The sequence below is a fragment of the Phyllostomus discolor genome, chromosome 4 (genome assembly GCF_004126475.2).
Source record: "Phyllostomus discolor isolate MPI-MPIP mPhyDis1 chromosome 4, mPhyDis1.pri.v3, whole genome shotgun sequence".
NCBI classification, from domain to species: Eukaryota; Metazoa; Chordata; class Mammalia; order Chiroptera; family Phyllostomidae; genus Phyllostomus; species Phyllostomus discolor.
Window position 1 is genome coordinate 8,823,611 of NC_040906.2, and position 25,897 is coordinate 8,849,507.

The following is a 25,897-nucleotide window of genomic DNA, read 5'->3' on the forward strand; positions in this document are numbered from 1 at the left end:
TTGCTGAATAAATGACAGGAGCTTTTTCCATGACGATAAGGTAACCTCGCTTATGTGAAATACGCTCTGTGAACGGCAGTGGCATCCTAGAAAGGCTCAAATGCACTGCCCTTGCCCCCATACAGATTCTTACCAACATCCCCTCCAAAGGAAGTGCCCAGGAAAAAAGTTATGTATGTGTGTGTGTATATCTCCTCCTTACGGGCACAACCCAAAAGTTTATTGCCACAGGCTTATTATTATAGCTCTGGAGCATTCTCATGAACTGGAGAATTTAATAAAATTTCAAATGAAAAGTTCCCAAATAATTTTGGAGAAACGGTCTGTTTTTCACACTGGCCTTCAAGATGATTTTCTTCTCCAACTACTGTGTCTTTCTTACAATTCTCCTAAATAATTGCACACATCAAACATCATTACCTATAATGGGAGCGATGAGAAAACACGGCCTTGATCATTAAGTTACAAGTAAGCCCTTTGGTATCCGTACAGTGTCCTACGGGGGCCAGGCTACGAACAGCAGAAAAATCAACAGTAATTATGTCTTTGCTTAAGAAAAACGTCTCCGTTGACTGGAATCGTTAGTGATTAAGCGGATAAACAAAAGAGCAGTAGAATTTCCCCAGTCGTTCTTCACTCTGTGCACCCGGGCTCACATTACTTTTGCTTTACTCCTGCCCAAACCCATGGGACCCCTTTAGTTGGCCCCCCTTTGCACCACTGTGTGCACCTCCCTCCGTCACCAGCTCCTGCTTCCCCCAGCTTCACCCCTCCTTCCAAACCCCCTTCTCCGCTTCTCACTCCTCATCTTACTCTCCTTTGCACACACTCATGGGATTCCACTCTCGTGGTTTTGATAATTCTTTTTATCAGATGATTCCCACATTTATACTTTTCAGCCTTGATTTCTGTGTAGCTTTCAGGGACATCTTTTGTAGGACGTATACAGTCTGCCTGATCTCTTTGGTTTCTCCAAACGGAACTGTCCCTCTTAGCACACAATGACCGCTCGGCATTCCTGCCATCACGCATTTGTTTCACGAATATCAGGTGCCAGTCACCAGAGGTCAAGCAAAGAGCAAAACACAACTCCAGCTCCTGAATGGCCCATTTCTATTTGTTGAAGGAAATGAGCATTCCGGCTGCAGGAAATCAAAAGATGAATCAGATGATGTGGTTCATATTCTCACCAAATGTATACTTAATGCGAAGGGAGATATAAGCAGTCCATGTGAGAAGTGCATAATATGTTGGGCTCTGCTTTCACAAAGGCCATGAGAAGCTCTGGCTGGCATAGGTTAGTGGATTGAGCGCGGGCTGCAAACCAAAGTGTCACAGGTTCGATTCCCAGTCAGGGCACATGCCTGGGTTGCAGGCCACGGCCCCCAGCAACCACACATTGATGTTTCTCTCTCTCTCTTTATCTCCCTCCCTTCCCTCTCTAAAAATAAATAAATAAAATCTTAAAAAAAAAAAAAAGGCCATGAGAGTATCAGTGCAGGCAGAACGTGAACTTGAGTTTTAAGTGGCAAGGGCTAACTGGCACTATTTCATACCAGCTCTATGTATGGTTCAGCTTCCTTCCTAGTAGGTCAAGTCAGCCACTCAAAGGGAGGGATGCAGCCTGTAACTAGGTAACAGAAAATCCAATTCGTACATGTGAAGATCAAATCTGTAATTCGACCTTTGTTGGGAACCACCCTGCCTGGTTTCAGAAGCTGTAACCCCCACCAAGGTTAAGGCTGAGGGAGTGACCTTGGACTGTAAGCCACTGAGGAGACAAAAGCTTATCTCCCTGGCAGGAGCACTGCTCCTTTTACTTCATCCATAACTGGCCCCCAGTGCTTGGTCGGTTAGCCTTTGATGGGTAAGATTCCCCAAGGGGGGAATGACCTAAGCCAGGCACAATCACGTGGGAGGCCCCCAAGGAAGGACTTGGGGGGCTACAGCAAAAAGGAGTGATGGACCCTCACCCATCGGCTTTGACAAAGCCTGAGTCCTCATTCTATCTGTGAGAAGTCTCCTAATCTCTTGGCTGCCCTACTGCCCTTGCTCCACCTAAGCCTGAAACAATGACAGAGGGTGGTGCAGCCCTCTGCTGGAAAGGGCAGGCTCCCCGGGCAATCAGGCCTAAGGAAGAATATGTAAAATCCTGTGAAACCTGGTTTGTTTAGAATGCTCTCGATTAAATGATAAGGGTCCAAGAAGTAAGTTTGTTCTTCAAAGTTTTACAGCTCTTTAGCTATCTGACCCTGACTCAAAATAGGCCCTCAGAGTTCTTTGTTATCTATTGTTTGATCCTTACTGCCTGACAATGATTAATGAGCTTTATCTGTATTCCTGTGCAAATGAACCCAATAAAAGCCCATTGAGGAACAGGCTCCTGGCCCTTCTCCTTTGAGAGATTGACCACTTTTCCCCCCCAAGCAGATCATGCCGTGGTAGACTTATTCTCAGCCATGGTGGACGGGGGGCTCTGCGGACAAAGCTCTCCCACAGACCTTGTGGGCTCGGACCACCAAAGACAAGACAACAGATGACAATAAGCAAGTGCTGACTATAAAATTAATATTGCTTTGTCCTTTCCATCAAATACATAGACATTTTTAGAGTGCTGAGTTATAAGAGGGACCACAGAGGCGTGAACAATTATAGCAATGTATGTATGTATGTGCTGGAAACTGGTGCAATGTGCTTGGTTTCAGGAATGATTTTATTTATTCTAATCTGTACTGGACCATAAACCAGTTACCGCAGCTCAAGGAAGAGCAGGCTAGTCCCTGCACACCCCACTCCACAAACACATCCTCCCTAACACTCAACGTGCCCCAAACAACACTGGACCATCCTTTCCAAGTTTGCTCTTCCTCCCACGTTCCCCACCCATCTCAGAACATGGAATCTCCGGGTACCCAGTTGTTCAAGTCAGAAATATAAAAAACATCCTTTGCACATCCTTGGCCCTCATCACCTTCCTACCCCTACAACCCACCCATAAGTCTTAGTTAATTCTCCCAGTTGGCTACTGGTCTCCTTCTAATCCTAGGCTCACTGCTCTAGTCTAAGCCACTGTCATAACTTGCCTGAATTACGACAGACTCCCTAAGTGGATTCCCTGTTTCTCTGCTTACATCCACTGACTGTGTTCAACCGCCTCTCAGAGTAGCATTTATAAACTATAGGTGGAGGCGCCTTCAGCGGTTTAGCATTACACTTGGAATGAAGACCAAACTCTTCGCCATAGTGGTCTGTGGTTGCTACTGTCCTGCCCACCCGTCTGGTCCCATCGCACACCGGTCTCTGCCTCGGTCACCATGTTCCAGCCACACAGGCGCTCCCACAGCAGGAGCTCCAGGATTATAGCACAGAAAGCCAAGGGCAGAATTACCTTCTCCACTTTGATCGCCACGGGATACCCAGAGCCTCGCACAGTGACCGGCATATAGTCAGTGCTTCCTAAGTATTTGCCCAGTAGCTCAAGAAGTATTTGTATTTTTTAATACAGTACATCTTCATTACACAATGAACGAGACTGACTGAGGAGGTCTGAATACCTCTGGGGTGTTTGTCTCGAAGAACTTTTCCTGCAGTTGTAGCAGCCTCCCCAGAACACTGCTCATGTTGCTCCGCTTACCATTTTTAGTTCCAGGACGGTTTTTATGGCATTTATCTCAACGTCACAGAAATTAACCTTTAATCCATGTAAAATGTATTAATAGGCTGTTTTGCCAGAGCTTTTTGATTTAAAAAATGACATTTTAATTATGTAGTAATGCACACTGGACAGCTCTGTATCAAGGTTCCGACAGAAATGGAAGACTTCTTGAAATATTGATAGGAAAATTAGCCATATTTACTTTTAATGAGAAATTAAAATTTTAACAGGTATGTAATAAGAAAAACTAAGTGGCTAGAACAAACAAAAGAAACTGAATTCATAACTTGGGAAACCAATGTGCCTCAAGGGGGAGAGAAAGGGGTTTTATAAAAAAGGGAATGGAAACTAATTATGGTGATTTTCAGTTCCACTTACAAAGCAGGAAATATTTTCATGATTATAATTTACCAGGCAGGTATATATATCTCAACTTTCAATTTCAATGTTCAACAATTCAGAACTTCTGGTCAAGATGGAGGCACAAGTACCTCACCCAACCACAGAAAGAATTACAACTAGATCTCAAAACAAGTAACACCCAGAACCATCAGAAAACCAAGCTGTATGGAAGTCTGACAACCAAGGATTTAAAGGAGCCAAAATTCATCCAGACGGGTAGGAGGGGCAGAGGTGTAGAAATGCTGAGAGGCAGAGATGGCAGAGAGGTGCAGAGATGTGGTGTGGCACGCAGAGGTGGCGGTGGATCGGGTGGCCCACATTCATGCAGGGTGGATACAACTCAGAAGGGATGCCTTGGGAGTGAGCGATCCCAGCTCCAGGCCAGACTGCGCAGCCCAGGATTCCAGCCCAAGGAAGATGAATCCCCGTAACTTCTGGCTTAAAAACCAGTAGGGGTTGGGGCAGTGGAAGAAACAGCCGGATCTTCAAGGGACTCCACTTACAGGCCCCGCACAGACTTAGAACGTATGCAAACCCACCCACTCTGGGATTCAGCACCAGGGCAACAGCTGGAAGGGCACAAGACTCGTACAGGAAGTGGGTGAAGTGACTGGGAATGGGACGAGTGCCAGGCAAACCTCCAGAAGCTAGGCAGAGGCACTGCCCCCTCTCTGAGCCCTCCTGCCTCGCAAGCCACAAAGCTGTGAAGAGGCTTGCCCCGCCCTGGCGATTACCTAAGCCTCCGCCCCAATTTACAGGTGCCTTTTCTACAACAGGCCATGCTGCTACCTAGTACACAGAAAGAAACACAGGGAGGCTGCCAAACTGAGGAGATGAAATACGGCCCAAATGAAAGAACAGATCAAATCCCCAGGAAAAGAATTAAACAAAACAGAGATGTCCAACCCAACAGATGCAGAGATCAAAACACTGTTAATCAGGATGCACAAAAAACTCATGGAGTACGGCAACAACATACAGGAAGAAATGAATGTTACACTAAGTGAAATAAAGAAAAATCCACAGGAAACCAATAGCGGAGGAGAGGAAGGCAGGATTCAAATCAACAATTTGGAACATAAGGAAGAAATAAGCATTCAACCAGAACAACAAGAAGAAAAAATAATTTAAAAAAATGAGGAGAGTATAAGTGTTACAGAACACAACAAGGGGGGCCTGGGATGATATACTATTATTGAAAGAAGGCCCCGGGTCCGTTATGTCCGCCACCAGAGGAAAGACGTCTCTCAATGCCAGAGATTCGTGAAAAGGAAAGGAAACGTTTATTTAATGCTATACAAACTTAAAGTAGTGACCTAATGTCTTCACCAAAATCCCAAAGTCCCTTAAAACACCCATAAACAGACACAGTCCTTCCTTCCTTCCCCCTTTGCCCAGTCCAGAGTACCGTATTTCAGGAAAGGAAATAGAAGTCCATGGCTCAGGTAGTCCTCTGGTTCTTCCCAGTTAGTACTCCCTCTCGACTGGGAGACCTCCCTGGGTTCCCGGCACCCTCAGCTGAGTCACCGGGATCTCTGCTAAAGCCAGGTGGTGGTTCCCCCTTCTAAAGCTGTGGGGGTCCCCACTCTGCCAGGCCGCGTGGTTCTCTCCTCCAGGGCTGCCGCGTGGTTCTCCCTCTCAGGGCTGCAGGAGTCTCCACTCCGTCGAGTCCGCGTGGTTCTCCTCTCTAAAGCAGCATGGTTCTCCCTCTCATGGCTGCGCATGGTTCTCCTCCAATGGCTGCACATGGCTCTTCTTCTCAGGGCTGCACATGGCTCTCCTTCCTAAAGCAGCATGGTTCTCCCTCTTCAATGGCCGCCAAATCTGGGTTTTAAATCCCCAAGGCCAATCTTCCTCTGCAGCCTCATTTCCGACTCCTCCCACACTCGGCTTCACATGCCAGAACTCGTATCCTTCCAGCTTTACTGGGCTGCCACCATGAGTCTGGGCAGGCGTGGCCCCATGTCCTGGAGCCAATCCTCTCTGACCTCCCACGCAGGCACTTTAACTCAGGGGACCTGCCCCCCCCCCCAGTTACATCTGGGTGGGGAAGTTACTTCCATTCCCCTGGCTTAGAGCTGATCACAGCTATTTAACATATCTAAGCGACCAGCCAAAGGCTATAGATATGTTAAATGACCAAGCCAGAGGTTAGCTGCAAGGCTGTTGCTATGCAAAACAGCTCTCAATGGCCCTGCTCCATCTGTCCCTTTCCCCAACCCACACCCTGGGGTGGGGGATGGAGACATCCCAAAATCTCCTGGACACCCTAAGTTCTGGACCGCATCCCAAATGCCTATTTGGGCCCCCCTCTTGGCCGCACCCTGTAACATAAGGAGACTCTAGAACATTTCCAAACACACTAATATCTGAATTATAGAGATGCCAGAATTTAAAGAGGTAGAACAAGAAATTGGAAACTTATTTGAAAAAATAATGAAAGAAACACTCCCCAATTTGGCAAAGGAAATAGACATACAAGTCCAGGAAGCACAGAGAGTCCCAAACAAGTTAGACCCAAAGAGGACCATCATAATTAAAAGACACATCATAATTAAAATGCCAAAGGTTAAAGATAAAGAGAGAATCTTAAAAGGAGCAAGAGAAAAGGAGAGAGTTACCTACAAAGGAGTTCCCATAAGACTGCCAGCTAATCTCTCAAAAGAAATCTTGGAGGCAAGAAGGGGCTGGCAAGAAGTATTCAAAGTGATGAAAAGCAAGGACCCACAACCTAGATTACTCTATCCAGCAAAGCTATCATTTAGATGGAAGGGCAGATAAAGTGCTTCCCAGACAAACTAAGGAGTTCATCATCACCAGGCCGTAATTATATGAAATGTTAAACGGACTTATTTAAGAAAAAGAAGATCAAAACCACAAACACTAAAATGGCAACAAATTCACAACTATCAACAACTGAATATAAAAAAACAAACTAAGCAAACGGCCAGAACAGGAACAGAATCACAGACATGGAGATCATTTGAAGAGTTAACAGCTGGGAGGGGGAAGGGGGAGAAAGGGAGAAACAGCACAGGGATTAAGAAGCATAACTGGTAGGTACAAAACAGACAGGGGGCGGTGTTAAGAACAGTATAGGAAATGGAGAAGCCAAAGAACTTACACGCACAACCTGTGGGCATGAACTAAGGTGGGGGGATTGTTGGAGGGAAGGGCGATACCAGGTGGAAGGGGGCCAAGGGGGAAATTGGGATAACTGTATTAGTGTAATCAATAAAATGTATTTTGAAAAATGAACAATCCAGGCCATTAACTTGCAAGAATACAAAACAGTTATAAATCATGTTTCTAATTTGGCATCTGATAGTAACCAAATTAATTTCACAGAAAGAAACTACAGAGTTTTAATGGGAATAATTGAATGCTATTCTAAAAGCAGCCTCCATATCACTAAAAGAGCAACAAATCTTACAATTATTCACGGAGATTTTTAAAAATTGTACATTTTTCTTTAAGACTCAAGAAAATGTCTCTCGCACATATTTCAGACAGATTAATGCCGTTGCCATTACTACCATATATTTCATGCATCCGGTAAATTTCATTTAACAGTTCCATATATTTTAAGTATATTCCTTAAAAAGTCACAGGGAGAAAGTATGTTTGCTCAAGTCATTTGGCAAGTATTTATCAAAGGCCTACAATCACTCAGGTTCAGTACTCTGCTAATGCCTGCCTTTCTAGATGCTTAAAGCTTGTTTTAAAAAAAAAAAAATTGGGATGTAATTCACATACCATAAAATGTACTCTCTTAAAGAGTATGATTCAGTGTTTTTTAGTACATTAACAAGGTCGTGAAATCAACACGACTCTCTAATTCCAAACCATTTTCATTACTCCAAAATGTACCAGTTGTACCAGTTACTCCTTCTCTCCCCTCCCCCCAGCCCCTGACAACCACTCGTCTACTTTCTGTCTCATGGATTTGCCTCTTCTGGACATTTCACATCTATAGAATCATATCATATGTGGCCTTTTGCATCTGGCCGCTTTCACTTGGCCTAATGTTTTCAAGGTTCATCTGTGTTGTATTACGTATTAACATCATAGTTCCTTTTTATGGCAGAATAACATTTCATTACATGGAGATACCACACTGTACTTGTCCATATATCAGATGATGGACGTCTGGGTTGTTTCCACTTTTTGGCTACAGTGAATAGTGCTGCTATGAGCATTCACGCACAGTTTTTTTTAGAGGAACACAGATGTTGTTTTCAGTTGCTGGTAACTCTGTGTTTAACTTTTTGAGAAACGACCCAACTGTTTTCCAAATTTCTGCATTCCCGCCAACAGTGTGAGAGTTCCAATTTCTCCACATCTTCAATAATACTTGTTCTTATCCAGTGTTTAATTATAGGCACCCTGGGGAGTGTGAAGGAGTGTTGATTTACATGTCCCTAATGGCTACTGATGAGCAAATGCTTAAATTTTCATTGCTTAAAATGTAATATAAACACATGCTCACCAGGTACACAGAACCATACTGACAATTGTATCCTCTCTCTCTCCCTCTCTCTCTCTCTCTCTCTCTCTAATAGTTTAATAAGCTCAGGTCAGAAGAATGCTCCAGAAAGAAAAATGAAACTACAAAGAGATCGTCCAGATTGAACGGCAAGGATTTTAGCACTGCCACCCCCTGTGCTGTGTTGACTATGAATGGGAATGCTGTTCAATAGCAGGGGTAGGGCTTAGACCAACCTATCCAACTAAGACATTACCAAATCATTTTTTGGAAGGAAACAGAGGGCTAGTGTGCTTTATTGCTTCAAACAGAGCAAATATGCTGTGGAAATAGCAGACTCTCTCCGCTAAACATGAAACTTCCTCCGCTTTGGAAGTATAAGAGCTGAACAACAAACAAGTGCATCATAAGTACCACATGAAGTTGGTCAAAAGATGTACAAAACACTAGATGCTTCCCCTGCTCTTATTCTGTTCCAGGACCATCTACTCTCTCTGGGAATGAACTGGACTGGGCCGCTGCTTCTCCTGAGACTCAGGATCTTATCATTCACGGCTTTTCTAATCCGAACATAAGAAATTACTCCTCTCAGCTTGTTACCATTGCGCCAATGGATAAGAATTTTTTAGTTCATCACAATAATAAAACCCTCTGTTCTTCCAATAAAATTTCTGAGGATGATTTCATTTTTCCTAAAAGGTATTAGCTTGCTTAGCCACCTGCCCCCCACCAAAGAACCTAGCTACAACATGCAGATTTTCGAGACAGTTTTCAAAAATAAGAAAATCGTAAAGTATAATATGGATTAGAATTAAATGAAAAACAAGAATTTATTAACGAAAGACTTGCAAAGTCATTTGTTTCCTCTTTCCAGATACATGAATGCATTTCAAAAAAGCTTGCGCGATTTATGCACAATACATAGTTGTTATATGCAATACGTGGCTATATAATGCATAACATGTGATTTATGATGTTAAGACCTAACGTTTAAATATTACGTGCAACAGCTTCACATCATCACACCACGTTCAATCTACCACAACGCACCAGCCACCGAGTTGATTCGTAAAGGGGGCGTCCTGGGGGCGCAGGGTGGGATCTTCCCCAGAAGCCCGTGAGAGGCCCTGTGCTCATGGAGGATTATCGAGCGAATGAAAACTGACCTCATGAATAAGAAATGAAAGCTGGAATCCAATTATATTAAGAAGGTAATGGGAACCCAGTCTTTATGAATATTATGCCACTCTCAGTAATTACATTCCAGTATCTATTCGTAGAACTATCTGTGACTTGGACTCTGTTGCACCAGAAACTGGGAATTAAGAGCACTTACCCCTGTAGAGGGTTGCTGAGATCTCCGTTCGTGCGGCAGTCCACTACGCCCATACTCTTCACTGTTACAACCACATAAGAAATTATCTCATTTGGATCAACGCAACCATTAACTATCTCCCTCAACCTGGCTAAACCTCTCTGATTTTAAACTACCGGTAGAGTTTTTAAGACACAAACTTCCTTTTCCTCCCTCATATACCATCTCCCCAAATGAAAACAAATAAAAAGTGTTCCTTACCTCAATGGGACCCTATCCACCTGTCTTTTATAACAGCCTGCCTCAAGTACCAATGCCATCCATGGGGAAGGCAGAACACCTGACCTCTAGTGATTAGGATTTAAGACCACTAAAACAAGAGAAGTAAAAGAAAATTCCAGCAAGTAAGCAAAGCATTAATAAGGGCATATGTTGTGTGGTGACACGCCCCACCCAAGACCATGCCCTGTCACCTGAGAGTCTCCCACAGTCCACTTTACACAATGCCTGACTTGATTTGCTTAAAATCCAGTGTCATCATGGTATCCCCGGCCCCCAATCCATCACGCTGTCTCACCTATTGTATAACAGCTTTCTGGCTTTATCACCATCAGACTGAACAGTGTCACGGTTAGTAGAATGGATTCTGGAGCCGAATGGCCTGGGTTCAAATCCTGGCTCAATTTTTGGGAATTGGATGACCTAGGGCAAGTTCTCAATCAATCCATGTCTAAGTGTCCTCCTTTATAAAACAGATGCTAAATAATAGTAAGACCTGCTTTGTAGAGTTGGTGAGTTAATATACGTAAAACATACAGAGCATTACCTGAAACATAATAAAGATAATAAGCAATATATAAGTACTACCTGATATTAAATCTTTATCATCATCTGATCAACTTCAAGCATTTCAGCCTGGGATCCAATGTCTTATATAACATGTATACCCCTTCCTCAGTAATAACGAATATTTGTGAGGTCATTTATCATTTACAAAGGAATGATATGTCATTAGTGGCATTTCATTCCCACAATCCTGTGTGGACACTAGTAGTTTGATATTATCTACTAGCTGGCCGGCACAGTGCTTGCCAAGAAGGTCATTACCCGTCCTGCCACCCAGCCTGAAGGACGCTCAGTAGAGTTGCCCACCCGAGCAGTAGCTCAGTGGAGCTTCTGCCCTGGAGACTTTTCCAGGGATATTCAAATGTCAGCCGGCAGCTTTCTCTGTCCACGGTGCTTAATCAAGTGTGGCCACTCCTCGGATGGGCGGCCACAGGGGGCGCTCTCTCTACCAGAGATCACCAAAGCAAGCTTCACACACATCACATGGCTCACAGGCAGGCATGTCCAACCTGCGGCCCGTGGGCCCCATGCAGCCCAAGATGGCTGTGAATGCGGCCCAACACGAAATCGTAAGTTTACCTAAAACATTATGAGATTTTTTTTGTGATTACATGCCACAATGTATTTAACATATGGCCCAGGACAACTCTTCTTCCGGGGTGGTGCAGAGACGCCAGGAGGGTGGACACTCCTGATTACCATAAGTCAGCCCATTGCAAACATAAGGGCCCCGTCGGGTGGAAATGCTTTCAGCAGTTGCGGTGTGGAAGCACAGGAGAGAGACAGGACTCCAGGTTTTCCTGCAGGTGCAGAAGCCCCGATGACCATGTTCATGGCTTGGACCCTGAAGACACACACGCAGTGAGCCCCACCCGGTGCTGCTGCTTGTCTGTCCAGCCCTTTCAGCTCTGTCTGCCACAGCCGTGAACCCTGCCACTCCCGCCACGTGCGAGGGGCCTGGCAGTCCTTCCCATCCGTCACCGAAGAAAGCCAACGTCTGTCCCTCCACAGCACGTAAGACACGCCTCACATGTCTGTATGTGGTTAAACACAAATGTTTTGAAATTCTGGGCTGTGAGCTAGGCGCAGGCCAATAGCAGTGCAAAGGGCTGCTTCGGAGCCAGTAGTTTTTACTCAAGACACCAAACTACAACCTCAGAGAAGGTGTGCACCACTTTCCTTTCACAGGAACGTTTCTTGGAGGGTGCACTCCGAGTTCAGAGAATTTGTTTAAGTACTAAAAAGGGACTAAAACAGTGCCCCCCTTTTACTTCAACCTCTGCTTATCATGCACTGTGTAAAATTTGATCAAAACTAATTTGAGTAACAATAAGTAAGAAAAAAGTGGTTAAAAGTATGAAGATTTCTCCCCTGGCTGGCATAGCTCAGTGGATTGAGCGCGGGCTGCGAACCAAAGTGTCGCAGGTTCGATTCCCAGTCAGGGTACATGCTTAGGTTGCAGGCTATACCCCCCAGCAACTGCACATTGATGTTTCTCTCTCTCTCTCTCTATCTCCCTCCCTTCCCTCTCTAAAAATAAATAAATAAAATCTTTTTAAAAAAAGTATAAAGATTTCAGTGTTAACCATTTAGCAAACGACTTCCTTTTATAAAAAAAAAAATAAGATATTACCAAAGAGATAAGGCGGAGCAATACATTTTAAGTTAGATGTTGCTTTGGGAAATAATGAAACCCATTGAGATACAATGTCTATTTTAGAAAAAAATATTACAAGGGAAGAATTCTACTTTTAAGACTTAAAAACCAGTAAACAAATATCTTAAAGTAAAACTCTTAGAAAACAAATCAAGCCCTTGGCTGGCATAGATCAGTGGATTGAGCGTGAACTGCAAACCAAAGCATCGCAGGTTCGATTCCCAGTCAGGGTACATGCCTGTGTTGCAGGCCATGACCCCCAGCAACCGCACATTGATGTTTCTCTCTCTCTCTCTATCTCCCTCCCTTCCCTCTCTAAAAATAAATAAATAAAATCTTTTTTAAAAAAGGAAAAATAAAAGAAAACAAATCAATGTAAAGAAATTATGGCACATAAACAGCAAAGCTGCTGAGGGCAGATGGATGTGTCAGCAAGGCTGAGGAAAATGGGTACAACTTGTACAGTCAGGAACAGGCAGACACTGTCCACTGTGGGATAGCAGTATGGCTTCATGACCCATCTTCCCCCAAGTGCCCCAAATTAACATACCATCGTGATAAAAACAGTGTGCTCACTGTGCAGACACAGGTGCACGGTGAGTTCCCTAGCCTCTGGTCCCAACTGTGCAACCCACTTCCAACCAGATTTCTGCTTCTGAGCCCCACAGGTATGAAAATTCTAGAGCCTCCAGAATCCCTGGAGTCACTGCATTTATTTTGTACACACAAAAAAATTACTGAAGCAAAACTCAGGGAAAGCTATGAAAAGAGAAGTTTAAATTAAACACAGGAAAGTGGTTTCAAATGATTGCCATCACCTGTAAGTATTCTAAGCCACAGAAATACCTTCCCCAGGCAATAAATGAAATCAGCGAAAGAAACGGTCAGGTCAGGTCTTGATAAGCAGTTAGTGCTACCCTATAGAGTCTAACAATATCCAGGAAGCGATAAGGTTGATGGCTAACTGCTGGAGAAGGCTAGATCAATGCCCCCCAAGGGGGACTTGGCACAGTGCAAAGTTCACAAGGCTAAACATGAGACTTCAGCTTCCACACTGGCCCTGCCACTGAGGAGGAGGTAGCAAGGTGTAAGAACTGGAAGACAAACCAAGCAAACCAAAAGCCATCAACATCACCACAACCAAGACCAAGTTTTGCTACTACACGGAGGACTGGCCACTGAGGGTTAAAGAAAACAAAATCCTAAGGAATGGCAAAGGACTCAGAAAAGGAGTGGCAGATCTAGGAAATGCTCTAAACTAGTGTTAACACCGGGCTGCGGTGTCCGTTTAATGTCAGTTGAATTACACACGAGTAAAGAAAAGAAAGACCCACAATTCATTCATTCCAAGGAACTAGGGTTTTTTTTTGCTGAAGTGACGAGTTTGTGCGGGTGGTGAGAAATCTGCTGGGGATTCTTGGCAATTTGAAAACTTTAGGTCAAAAAGCACAAAGAGGATTAAAATGAACTGGGGAGACACTTCCCCAGGGAGAGAGCGCCTCTTCCCAGGAGGTTCTGCCCCTGGCTTTGGGGTCCTGGGTGTCCAAGATCATCAAACTCTTGAATGGTCCGTGTCTTTAGGTTGAGTAGGGTTAAGCTGCTTTGCAGCACAGGAAGCTCAGAAAACTGAAGTCTGGTCTAAACCCTAAAATGTTCTCCCCAAACGCAGAGACTCAGACACAGATGGAGAAAGACACACGGAGATGCAGAGAGGAAGAGCACGGCCTCCTTGACACAGTGGAAGAAACCTACCAACTCTGCCTGGTGCAAGACAGGCGAACTTCTTTCTAGCTCAGAAGAGGCTAAATTTTAACAATGCCATCAGTCAACAAAGTAGCGTAGGGGCCATCTATCAGGTGAGGCAGCGTTTTCAGGCTCAGAGAAAGAAAGGGACGAAGTGGCCGCCACTGTTCCTTGTTTCACAGGAGTTCGGAAGTCACTTTGCTTATTCTCTGCCAGTAACCAGGGAGGCAACAATGCTTAACCCCACAGACACAGAGTGCAGATTCAGAGACAGAACGATCCCATCTTATCTTCTAGGTCACCAGAACAGTCTGGCAGAAGATTCTGGAGGAAACAGGAGCCCTCCTTGCACACCTGTACTTTCATTCACTCGCCGCTGCGCAGCTGCTGCGTGGCTTCCCAGCACCCTCACTGGGGTCAGGGAAAGCGTTCAGAAAACCACACCCAGGTGTGGGGCTTCTGTGCAGCCTGGCCTCGGATTGCCCAGGGATGAGACCATCAGGAAAGGGGGACCCTGCAAAGCTCCCCTCCCCTACAGACTTGGCCCAGAATCACGCACGTCCACGTGAGTGACCAGGATGATAGCATCTCAGAAGGGTGGCCGGACCCGGCTCCTCTCGGCACCTCCCTGTCTTTGGGAAAAAACTCCAAAGTGCAAATGTCCAGATCAGGTGGGGACATTCCCATTTCACAAACCCAACCCAAGTAGCTGCTAAAAAACAAACAACAACAACAACAAAAACCTTTCGTGTAGCTTTGTCATGGTGGGATCAGAGACCTTGCTAAAGACTCTCTAAAACCTCAGCAATTAAATTTAAAACACTGAGTGCTTAACCTTAGTTTCTATTACTTTCCTGTGCCTCGTTGCCCAATCAGATCGTGTTTGCCTCTGGGTCCTTGCTCGATGCCAAGTGATGGCTAAGATGGCCGGTCTATTTATTAGCTGTGTTACTTATCCCAGACAAGTTCATCAAGCCATGTGTGTTCCCCTGCCTGTAAAATGGGTTGCTATGAGGATTCAACTAGCCTACTCTTGATAAAGGTAGCTGCTACCTGCTATTATTATACATCACGTACAGTTCGGGCTTTTCCTAGAAGCAGACTGTGAGACAAGGGGCTCCGTGTAAGTAATCTATTTGGGAGGCAGCAGCTACCCTGGTAGGGCTGCGGCGCATTATTAAGCGAGCCATCACTATGAGTGCTGACAGCATTATCCCACAGGGGACCCTGGAAGTCAGTCGAGTTGTGCCTCAGTGCTTACCCCCCCAAAAGTTTGGGGTCTGCCCTAGCTCCCTGTCACTGGTGGCTTGCCATAGCAGGAGAAGCAGGTGTCAGGGGCCCGAGAAAGCACTTAGGTGGAGCACGGCGGATGCTGAGGCTAGAAGTCTGTTGGAATGATGCACCGTGGGCAGGCGGGCACGGGACGGGGGCAGGGCCCTTACAGCGCCACCAGCATCACTCCCTGATGGGGCTCCGGCGCTTCTGCTGTAGCCCTTGTTTCGAAACAAGCAAATGTGTTCACATATAATTAATATATCAGGGAACGGTTTGAGCATAATGCATATTTAGCGTTTGATTATGCATAATTTCATCCACAGGATGAGTGCAGAAGACTGTATCCAGCTGAAGCAAGCTGCATGGAAACCCACAGAATGTACACATCTGCACGCCTCAAACCAGCCACCTCAAGTTCACGGAGTGTGTTACGACCTACGCCCATCCACGTCTGCAGTTATGACTTGCCATCCGATTCTGGATGAGCCTCCCTCCTCCACTGCCAATAATTCACAAGTTGCGGTCCTTCGGAGAGCCACTTCAACAAGCAAGGTATAGTACTTTTTGAAAGGAGGGTGCCAGATTTATTCTAGCACTTAGGTATTTTTTTATCATTTAACATGTAAGGTTGTGCTACCATTTTTATTAGGTTCCTGTCTCTCTCTTTTTTAATGTACCACTGACAAAGTTTTTTGCGTGTTTTACCCCTAACAGCATGTGCTCCATAAGCTGTGTGTGCGTTATTGCCTGACTGCGCATGGCATGGTGACTTCAGGAATGCCTATGTCACGCTCTAGGAGAGCTGGCCCGACCACTGGTATCAAGTGCGCGGGAAGGAGGACAGCCAACACCCAGGAACCGCAGCTCACTGGCCCATCTTATGCCCCTTCCTCCCCGTGTTCACCACTACAATTCCGTCCTTTAACCAAACTCACCGAAGTTCGAGGCTCTCATCACTCACATATTTAAAATGCCTCATGCCCTCAACTTTCTCAGACAAATTAGAATAAGAGGGGACCCATTCTCTCTCCACCTGCCAAATATGTCCCTATTTTTACATCTTCTCTACCAAAAGTTGTTTTGCTTTCTTTCACATGGAACTTAAAAACAAGATGTATTACCTTTGGGGCATGTGTTTACTTGGCTGCACATCCTACACGTGCCAAGGTTTCCTGTTGGACAGTAATGACTCAGTGGCAGGGACATTTGTGTTTGGCTGGATGCTGTAAGGAAGAGAGCGCAGCACGATGCTCAGTTCGAGTACACGGATTTCATCAAAGGAGTCAAGAGTGGAAATGAGAGCACAATCAGAGGCTCTGACAACACATGCAGCGCGGTGAACAAACTGCATTTACATGCATTGTGCATGTTTCACTTCTCGACAGCACACAAGGTCAAACCACTAGCTGTCAGTTACAATAAGCTTCCAAACTTCTGGTCAATTACCTGGTTAATAATAAAAGACAGGGCTCTGACATCATTACAGTTATAATTAATTTACACAGATCAGCTTCCTGTTAATCAAATACATCTTTAAAAGCATTTAATTATTTTCCACCTAGAAAGCAACACTCAGCTTTGTTAAATGGAATAAAAAAGCAATCTTGCTGAACTCAACATGAAAGGCTGTCAGGCTGCTCTGAGGCGCAAAGGACAAAGGGCTTCATGGAGCACGCTGCCACAGTACGGGAACGGTGGCCGCATTCACGGAAAGCGGTGGCACAAGATGACAGATAAGGCAACACGTCTGAACAGTTTCTGAACAGAAGGAAGTTGGCAGGCGACTGAGTAAACAGGCTCCGGGAAAAGAAATTTCCCAGTGCTTTTTGTCAAAATGATACACAGAGCTAGCAGTATTAACGTGCATGCCACAGGACAGTGGTTAAGGGCATGGCCTTTGGTAAGATCTTTACGACACACGAGCTCTGAGACCTTAGGAAAGTCATTTGACTGCCATTTCTCACCTGTTAAAGGAAATAATGCAGGCTCATTTGGTGTTGTGAGGATTAAATGATGTTATGTTGAGATTGTACATATATAAAATCACAAGCTGGGAAATGACAGTGTTTTTCATCCATATAAACGAATAAAGTAAGGCTTAACATTAAATTTTAAAATATCCTTGAAGTGTTTTTATAGCTTAGTAACAAAACAGCATTTTTCTGGGCTTTCTATGATCCCACATTTCTAAACCGCTTCATGCGATTCAATTACACACACATTTTTAAAACAATATGATGGGGTATGTGGAAGACACATGAAAGTGAAACTGATTTTCTAATTACAATAAATTTTATACCAAAATGTCAAGCCAGAATTTTTGTCAAGATTATCTTTAAAGTACCACCACATTTGAGAATTTAATGAGCTTCCATTTTAGGATTAAAAAATTCTGGATGTGTCAGATGGCAAAATTTTTATTTTTCCCTCCTTTTTAAAGTGTTACTGTCTTAAGAGAAATGGTTACATTATTTTTACACGTGAAAAATGAAACCCCTGGATCTCATACACGGCCCTGACTTTTGCTCCACAGCGAGGTGAATTAGTGCCAGCTCCAATTGGGATCCATCACCACGGATGACTTCCAATATCAATCATAAGCCGGTCCCTTCTCCGGCAGACTACACGTTTTAGGGTAATGAGGGCTCATTACGGTTCTTGGACTGACAGCCCTTCAGATGTGGGTCCCTAAGCCGGCAGACACACACGGGCGAGCAGCAAGGCCGGCACCCCACCACCTCTCCCTTCAGGAGCACTTAAGTAATTCCACTCTCCCGTCTGCTCCTCGCCAGATTTCTTTGTTTGTTTACCCAGAATCAATGAAAAGGTGATAGCCATCACACTCGAGATTAATCTGGGTTAGGACTGTGAGTGAACTATTTATGGAACCGAAATCTTTCCAGCATACGAACTAGTCAAGAGGGGGAAGAGGAGGCCACATTTCAGAGATGCTGTTTATGTTCCCAGAAAGCACACAGGACACCCACTAATGACTAGGTGGTGGGGACAGCTCGGGTTTTTTCGCCTGCCCAGCATCAATGCCTCCTTCTTTCAGTGGCAGGAACCTACCCCCCACCCACTGGGTGCGGTCCTGGAGGGCCCAGCCATCGGCAGTGCCAGTGACCAGAGTTGGAATCGTAACTCTCTCCCTGGAATCTAAGACGTGTGTAGAGACCAACGACTTCTGGAGCTGCCTCTCCGAGCATTAACAGAGAATTTTCCAGACCCACCAAGTCTACCCAGACCCCCCGAGAGCTCACCGAGCTGCTGTCCTTTACCAAGTCCTGGTGGTTCGGTTTTTCTGTCAACTCTCTGAGCTTACCCGCACACTTTCAATCTCTTGCTCTTGAATCAATTATCTGGGTAAACCAGTTAAGTTAGTTTTTGTTGTCCGCAGTCAAAGAACCCTAGCCAGGATACTAAGGCATTTGCCAAGGGCTGGCATGGAAATCCTAGTTTATTTCCAGCACCACCAGTTCTCATTTTCTACCAAGCACAACATTCTAGCCCACAGAAGAACCGAAACACGGAGGGTAGATAAGCAGCGTCTCGAAGGCATGCCCTAAAGGGAAAGAGCGTGCAGAGCCAAGGACATGAGTGGGAGAGCAACTTCTGCGTAAGTACCGCAGAGTCCTCTCGGTCACGCACTTAGTGGATACACCTGGACACTGGACGGAGCATGTTCTTTCAAAAGGAAAAACCAATGGTCTACAGTTGTCTTCAACTTACACAAGTTTATGTTTGTAAAGAAACTTCTAATTATTTTTTTTTGGTAAACAGGTTCTTCTTTTTTTTTTTAAAGATTTTATTTATTTACTTATTTTTAGAGAGGGAAGGGGGAGAGAGAGAGAGAAAAACATCAATGTGCGGTTGCTGGGGGTCATGGCCTGCAACCCAGGCATGTACCCTGGCTGGGAATCGAACCTGGGACACTTTGGTTCCCAGCCTGCATTCAATCCACTGAGCTACGCCAGCCAGGGCAGAAACTTCTAATTATTAAAGTGATGTTTCAAAAATATCGACCTCCCTGACTTGGCTCTTCACGGAAAATAAGACAGGTGTAAACATTTAATAAGTCGTTATCACTCACTGAACACTTCGGACTGAACTTTTTGGACAATGAATCGATTCGACTCGTGCGCTCAAAGAAAGAAGGAAAGAAAGTAAAAAGAAGGAAGTGAGCGGGAGCCTCTCCAGTGTCACAGACCTCAGGAAGGAGGATGGGAGAACCCTGTGTGCTTTCCTTGGCAAAGATTCACCTCTTTGCTTTTCACCGTCACGCAATTCACTGGCAGACTTAAATGATCACATTTTTCTAATCATGAGCCCAGAGAAGAAAACCGATGGATAGGAAACTATAGCAATAAAAGCCTTAAGCATATAATTTTATATCTCACTGTCTATATTCCCTCATTTAATGATATCTGAGCATCCACCAAGGGACAAGCGACCATGGCCTGGAAAGAGAAGCGGACACACAAACAGCCACATGATAGTGCAGTAAAGAACTATAATAGGACCGTTCATAAAAGTACACGGAATGCTCAGAAAACAGCAAAACGAAGTTGAAAGTTTTGTACGCGGCCTGGGGGCAGGAACACAGAAACGTGAGGCCGGCGTTATCCTGCAGACGACGGGCGTGGAGGCGCAACGACCCACGAACCCAGCAGTCAACAGCCGTGAAGCCATCTCTCAAGAATAAAAGGGTGTGTTTTAAGTCATCACCTGCTGGGCATAACAGCCACAAGCTGGAAATTTAGAAGCCTATACTGTTTCTTATTAATACAAAATTCGCGTACCTTGACAGAAAGGAGGAAATCTCGAATACTTTGGTGTGAAGGAAGGTACTTCTGCTACCTGGGCAGTGTGCGCAGTATTTATTCCTACATTTGTTCAAACTCAGAATTGCAACAGGTTCGTTACAACACACATAATCACAGATTGCTGGTATTTGTAACATAAAAAAAATGTAGCAGAATCTTTTTCACAGTGTTGCCCAAGACACTCCTCAAGGGAAAAACATCCAAAATTAGGAATAGCTGCTAAAACACACACCCACACACCCACCCCTACATATTACTTAAGTAGAATATAAGTCATTGTAATATGTATACAAATTTCATTCATAACTACCCTGATAACTGTGACTTCGAATTAAAAATGCATAAACAAGTTAACACCATGGAGAAACAGCTGCTGTTTCAATGCCAGCACTCCTGGAGTGGAAGCCAGATTTGCGGTCAGATCCGGATGCCACCGCTGACTGGTACGTGACCCCGGGAAAATCACATCATCCATCCTGCTGCACTTCTTTATCCATAGATGAGAGAAACTTCCCTTACTTCCTGGAGTCATTGTGAAGAATGAGTGAAATAGCATGTTGTGGGCATGCACACAGCACACTCCCATAGTTTGTTTTCTACTGTCCCTTCCTCTGCAGGAGGTAACGAGTCTCTTCCCCAATGGAATGAAGCGTTACTGCTTTGTAACTATGCTGTGCATGTGACGGTGCCCAAGGAAGTAGGTGGTAAATAACACCAACATGGAAACCGGAATGCACTCACGATTAGCTGGCTTTCACCTAGATCCCAAAGGGCTGTTGCACGCTGTTTATTGCTTCCCAGAAATGTCATACACTTCCTTTTCTGAATACAGGCAAAACTATCCACAGGCTCTGAAATATCACCATCGTGATGTTGCACAGAGCAGCTGGTTGATTGAAAGGGACTCCCCCTCCCCCACACTCCAGCTGTCCCCTGGAAACCCTCTTCCATGTGTGAAAAGACAATGCAATATTACTACTACTGCTATTCATAACAATCTAACAAATACTTTGCAGTTGAAATTATTTTTCTTATGAAAGCCCACTATTAGCTAAAAATTAACTCTAAGAAATACGCTTTATTATCTAAATGCAAACCAGTGGCTTTCATACAACAAAAAATCAAGGGGCAGTAAACACAAGTTACGTATTTCCACGGACTCCCTGAATCTTTTTCCTTGAGTCATTTGTAACAGCCAGTTCAAATATCAAATAGCTTTAACAGTGATACAGTTGTCATACTTGGAGGGATGAAAAAAAAAAAAGCTTAGATGATTTCTCAAAGAATGTGTATAGACACCACTCTATTTTTGTAGAAATAACCACCCCTCTGTGTGAGAAGCTATACCACCTATGTTAACCACCATTGCTGGAAACCTTTTGTGTTGTCTTCGGAACATGTGTGTGACTCTGACTCCCACTCACAAGAATTCTTCCTGTCATGACTTTTTAAGGTACAGTTCACCTCCTGAGGATTTCTACCCCATAGATGAAGAGTTTCACACCAGTGTCCTGGACCACCAGGTTCCAGGGACATGCCTCTGTGCCCCTGCAGAGGGTCTGCGCCCTTCGTTAAAGCCTCTCCACTCCTGAGCGCTATTCCCCAGATTCCACTAAACATCATTCCCTGCTAAAACAGCTGAGGCCCGCTGCTTGGATGACTACAACTGCTGCATAAAAGGAAGTCTATCTTTTTAGAGCATCACTTCTATCTTTTTAATGGTCTTTTTAAGAAGAATGTTTACGTGTACATGCACATATAACTTTATATAAGTGTTCGCACTTAATCCCCATCCACAAATTACAAAATTATGGCCCTAGCCGGGTTGCTCAGTTGATTGGAGTGTTGTCCTATACACCAAAAGGTTGCAGGTTTGATTCCCAGTCAGGGCACATACCTAGGTTGTGAGTTCGATCCCTGGTTAGGGAGTGTGTGGAAGGCAACCAACTCATGTTTCTCTCTCACATTAATGTTTCTCTCTCTCTCACTCCTTTCCTCTCTCTCTAAAATAATCAATGAACATATCCTTGGGTGAGGATTACAAAAAATTGAAAATTATGACCTGGTAGGACTCCTTTCAAGTATTTTCCATGCTCATGTATTTATACATAATATACACAAAAATACATAATGCTCTGACCGGTGTGGCTCTGTTGATTGGGCATCATCCCGCAAAGCAAAAGGTCACCAATCTGATCCCTCGTCAGGGCACAGGCCTGGATTGCGGGTTCAGTCCCAGTCAGGGCATGTATAAGAGGCAACCGATCGGGTTTTTTCTCTCACATTGGTGTTTCTTCCCTTTTCTCCCTACCTTCCCCTCTTTCTAAAGAATAAATACTTTAAAAGGCACATTGAGAATTGTTATCATTTTTAAAAAATGGGACAAAAATGCTCATTTTATTATTAAACATCCATATTGAAAAATAATTATTTCAGAGCTAATATATGTTCTTATACTTTGGTGCATGTTTTCAGTGAGGTCTCATCTCCTCTAACATAGTGCCCCCTTCTATAACTGAGTGTCATATTAACTAACTGAAATTACTTACACTTTCATCACCCCCGACCTTCACCTTCCAATTAGCAACCCCAAAAATCTTATGGAAGTTGCTCTGAATGTGATAAAACTGAAGATAGTGTTTTTCTATCAGGTTTAGAGTTTAAACTTTCTCCAAGTGTTTGCTTTCTCTGGTTCTCAATAATGTGAACACTTTGACTTTTCACTGCAGCATCTTTGATTGTTTAAAAAGAAAACCAGTGTGGTTTGGTAATAACAAAACCATCTCACTCCTCAGGAGGAAATGAATGAGACAAAGTTAGCTTTCAGGTGGTAACTACTTTTTCCCCCTGTCCACCGTACAGTAGTTATTGGGCCTCTACATCTAACACCCAGTGGACGTTTTACACTTTATTTCATTCTATTCACCGTCATTCGGCAATCACACACCATGACTGCTATTCTACAGAAGAGGAAACTAACCTTGGGAGGGTGTTAACTTGTCTGATGCGCACAATCAGCAGTGGCAGAGGCAGGGTTCAAAGCAGGGTCTTCTTGACCCCAAACCACTGCAGTATCTCTGCCTCGCTGAGACAGAGAACAAGAAAAATGTTTGGGGCGTTCAGAAAATGAATGCTCTGTGATGGGACAGCATTACCAAAGTTACTTCTGATACAAGCCGATATTCAAAGTGAAAACTCTCTCACCACAATATCCAGGAGCCACAGCATGGCCCTGGGAGCAGCGTGCTCTAATGCAAGCCTGTTGGTGAGGCCCCGGTGTGGCACTGACCCTTCTCACACTGGAATGAATCTAGGCTTTAGGGTGGCTGCTTCGAATCCTGAATATTTCCCCCCACACACACACACTGTGGCCCCGTGGAAAGGAAAGGGAAATGCTGTTGAGTAAACCCTGCCACGGATGATCTGAAAAAACAACAGGTGGCAGGCACACGTAACTCAACTCCTGAGATGCCTCCAGAAAACAAAGCTATGGAGAATGGCTGTAGTGAGGCCTTCTCTGCTACCATGGAGCTTTGACATGTGGGAAAGGAAGATAAGGATGGAAACATCTTCAGCCTTGTCATTTCCTTACAAGTCACCGCTCCATGATACTTCTCAACTCTCAGGCTCATCTCTGGTCAGTGATCCACCCTACCTTCTTTACCAAATTCTGGGTCAAAAAAAAAAGGTATAAATAAGCTGAAGAGAACAGAAGGACAAACATTTTTAAAGTACTCTTCAACATGATTACTAATACAATTCTTAAAAATCCTACAGCCAAGTGGTAGTTGGTATTGCCATCACTTTATGAGTATATGTGTTGCTGTAACTTTTAACTGAACATCCTGCCTCCAATAAACAACCTCGATTATATAGAATATAACTGGGAATCCAGAAACAAATAAATAAAATGCCTTCTAAGCAGCGGTCACAGTATCTGTGCCCTATACTTCATATCTAACCCAACGAAGAATCCTTCCAACACAGTCTATCTGTGTATTTTATATAGTCAAAGAGGTTATTAAATAACATCTCACCTTTGAGTGTTTTCTATGTATGTTGGTGTTAAACACTTTTCCTGCATTTTCACATTGAATGCTTACAGCCCTTTGAAGTAACCTTTGAGTAACTTGTCCAAAATCCTACACCTACCAAGGCTTCACCTGGATCCATTCCATTCTGTAAAACTCCACTGTGATCCCCAAATGGTTATCACTATGCCAGTGAGTCCCAAACTTTAGCACCCAGGTGCACTGGGAGCCACTGGTAAGACCCCAAAATTTTCATTTTCAACAAGTTCCGAGGTGAGGCCGATGCCAGTAGTCCTGGGACAATTCGGGAATCCAATGCAGCCCTGCTATACCAGCAGCAAATTAAGTCTTTATAACTTTATTAGAACCAGCAAAAAAAACACAAAAAAACAAAAAAAAACCCGACATATAAATTTAAGGCACTAGACAGACTTTTAAAAGCCATTCCAAAGAACTAAAAATAAAAAAGAGGAACTCAGTTGTCAGTGAGTGTACTTCCTATACATATAGATAGCTCAATCATGATTAAGCAATAATTCATTTTGACAGCACTCTGAGTCTTCGAAAGTGTCTGAGATTCCGTTTTGGAGAGGTTTTTAAGGTCTCGGCAGAAAAGGGTTGAATTCACGGAAGCGGACTTCCTATGCCCCACTAAGACAACAGAAAGTTATTGTTCCACGAGCACCAGAAACTGAAAGCTGTCGCTGACGCAACGCCGCTGTAAACTTGCTGCTCGTAGAACTCCACGGAGGTCACCCCATCCTCTGAGAGCCTCGGACAGGTAATTCCCGCCGCGGTCGGCCTCAGGCACCAGGTGCAGAGGACCCCCGCGGGGTGGCTCGAGGAAACGCCCCCCTGATCTGTATCCCGAGTGTGCCCAGGTTGCCGGACGCCGAGGCTACGCCTCCAACCCCATCCATCCCCGCTCCCATTCCCGCCCCTGCCCCCCTGCCCCGGCCCTCGCAGGGCTCCGACAGCCGCCCCGCAGCCTCCACCCCACCGCCGGCGCCGCAGCCCCACAAACGGAAGCCGCGCAGAACAGATCGCGCGAACAGAATCAAACAGACGCGGAAACTCACGCTCTCCACGGCCCGCCTGCGTCCCGACGTCCTGGCGCGCACGTGCGTCATCACGCACGGATGACGTTCCTCGTAGCTCCTCACCCCCGCGGTCTGCCTGGCCGGCCTGCCCAGCCTCGCTCCTCCGCGGGCTGCGGCGCTGGCGCAGGTGCGCGCCAGGTGGCCCTCCAGGCTGTTTAGGCGGCGGTGGCGGGAAGGTGGCTCCCAGGGCACCGTGTTGGGTACCTTCTCCTCATCCTGCAACTCCGAGTGAAACGGGGGTAATACTGCCTTCCCCGCCATAAATCGCTATCGTCCTCTACCCTGCGTAAAGCAAAAGCAAACACGCGGCCTGCACTGGAGGGACCAGACACCGGGACAAGCAGCAAGTCGACCGCCTGGCGGCTGTGAAACTGTCCCTCCAGCGTGCAGCCCCGCTGCAAGATCCCAGCCTGCTGCGAGGAGTCCTCAGACCCTACTTGAGAAGTGGCTGGTGTGAGAGACAGGAACTGCCACCTTCACGAGTTATCAGCAGGTAGCAGGAGCACTGCCTATCTCAGGGCGGAACCCACTGTGACCACGTTTGCCGGCAAAATGAGGTCGTGG

General features: G+C 45.1%; 1 protein-coding gene across 1 annotated transcript in view; it reads right to left on the reverse strand.

Moving 5' to 3' along the window:
• RHBDD1 (rhomboid domain containing 1) overlaps positions 1-25,330 on the reverse strand; it is a 105,665-nt gene extending 80,335 nt beyond the window's left edge. The window contains exon 1 of the mRNA XM_028510603.2: positions 25,313-25,330. The gene's annotated coding sequence lies outside the window, so the exon portion shown is untranslated. The remainder of the gene's footprint in view (positions 1-25,312) is intronic.
• Between the last annotated feature and the right edge of the window lie 567 nt (positions 25,331-25,897).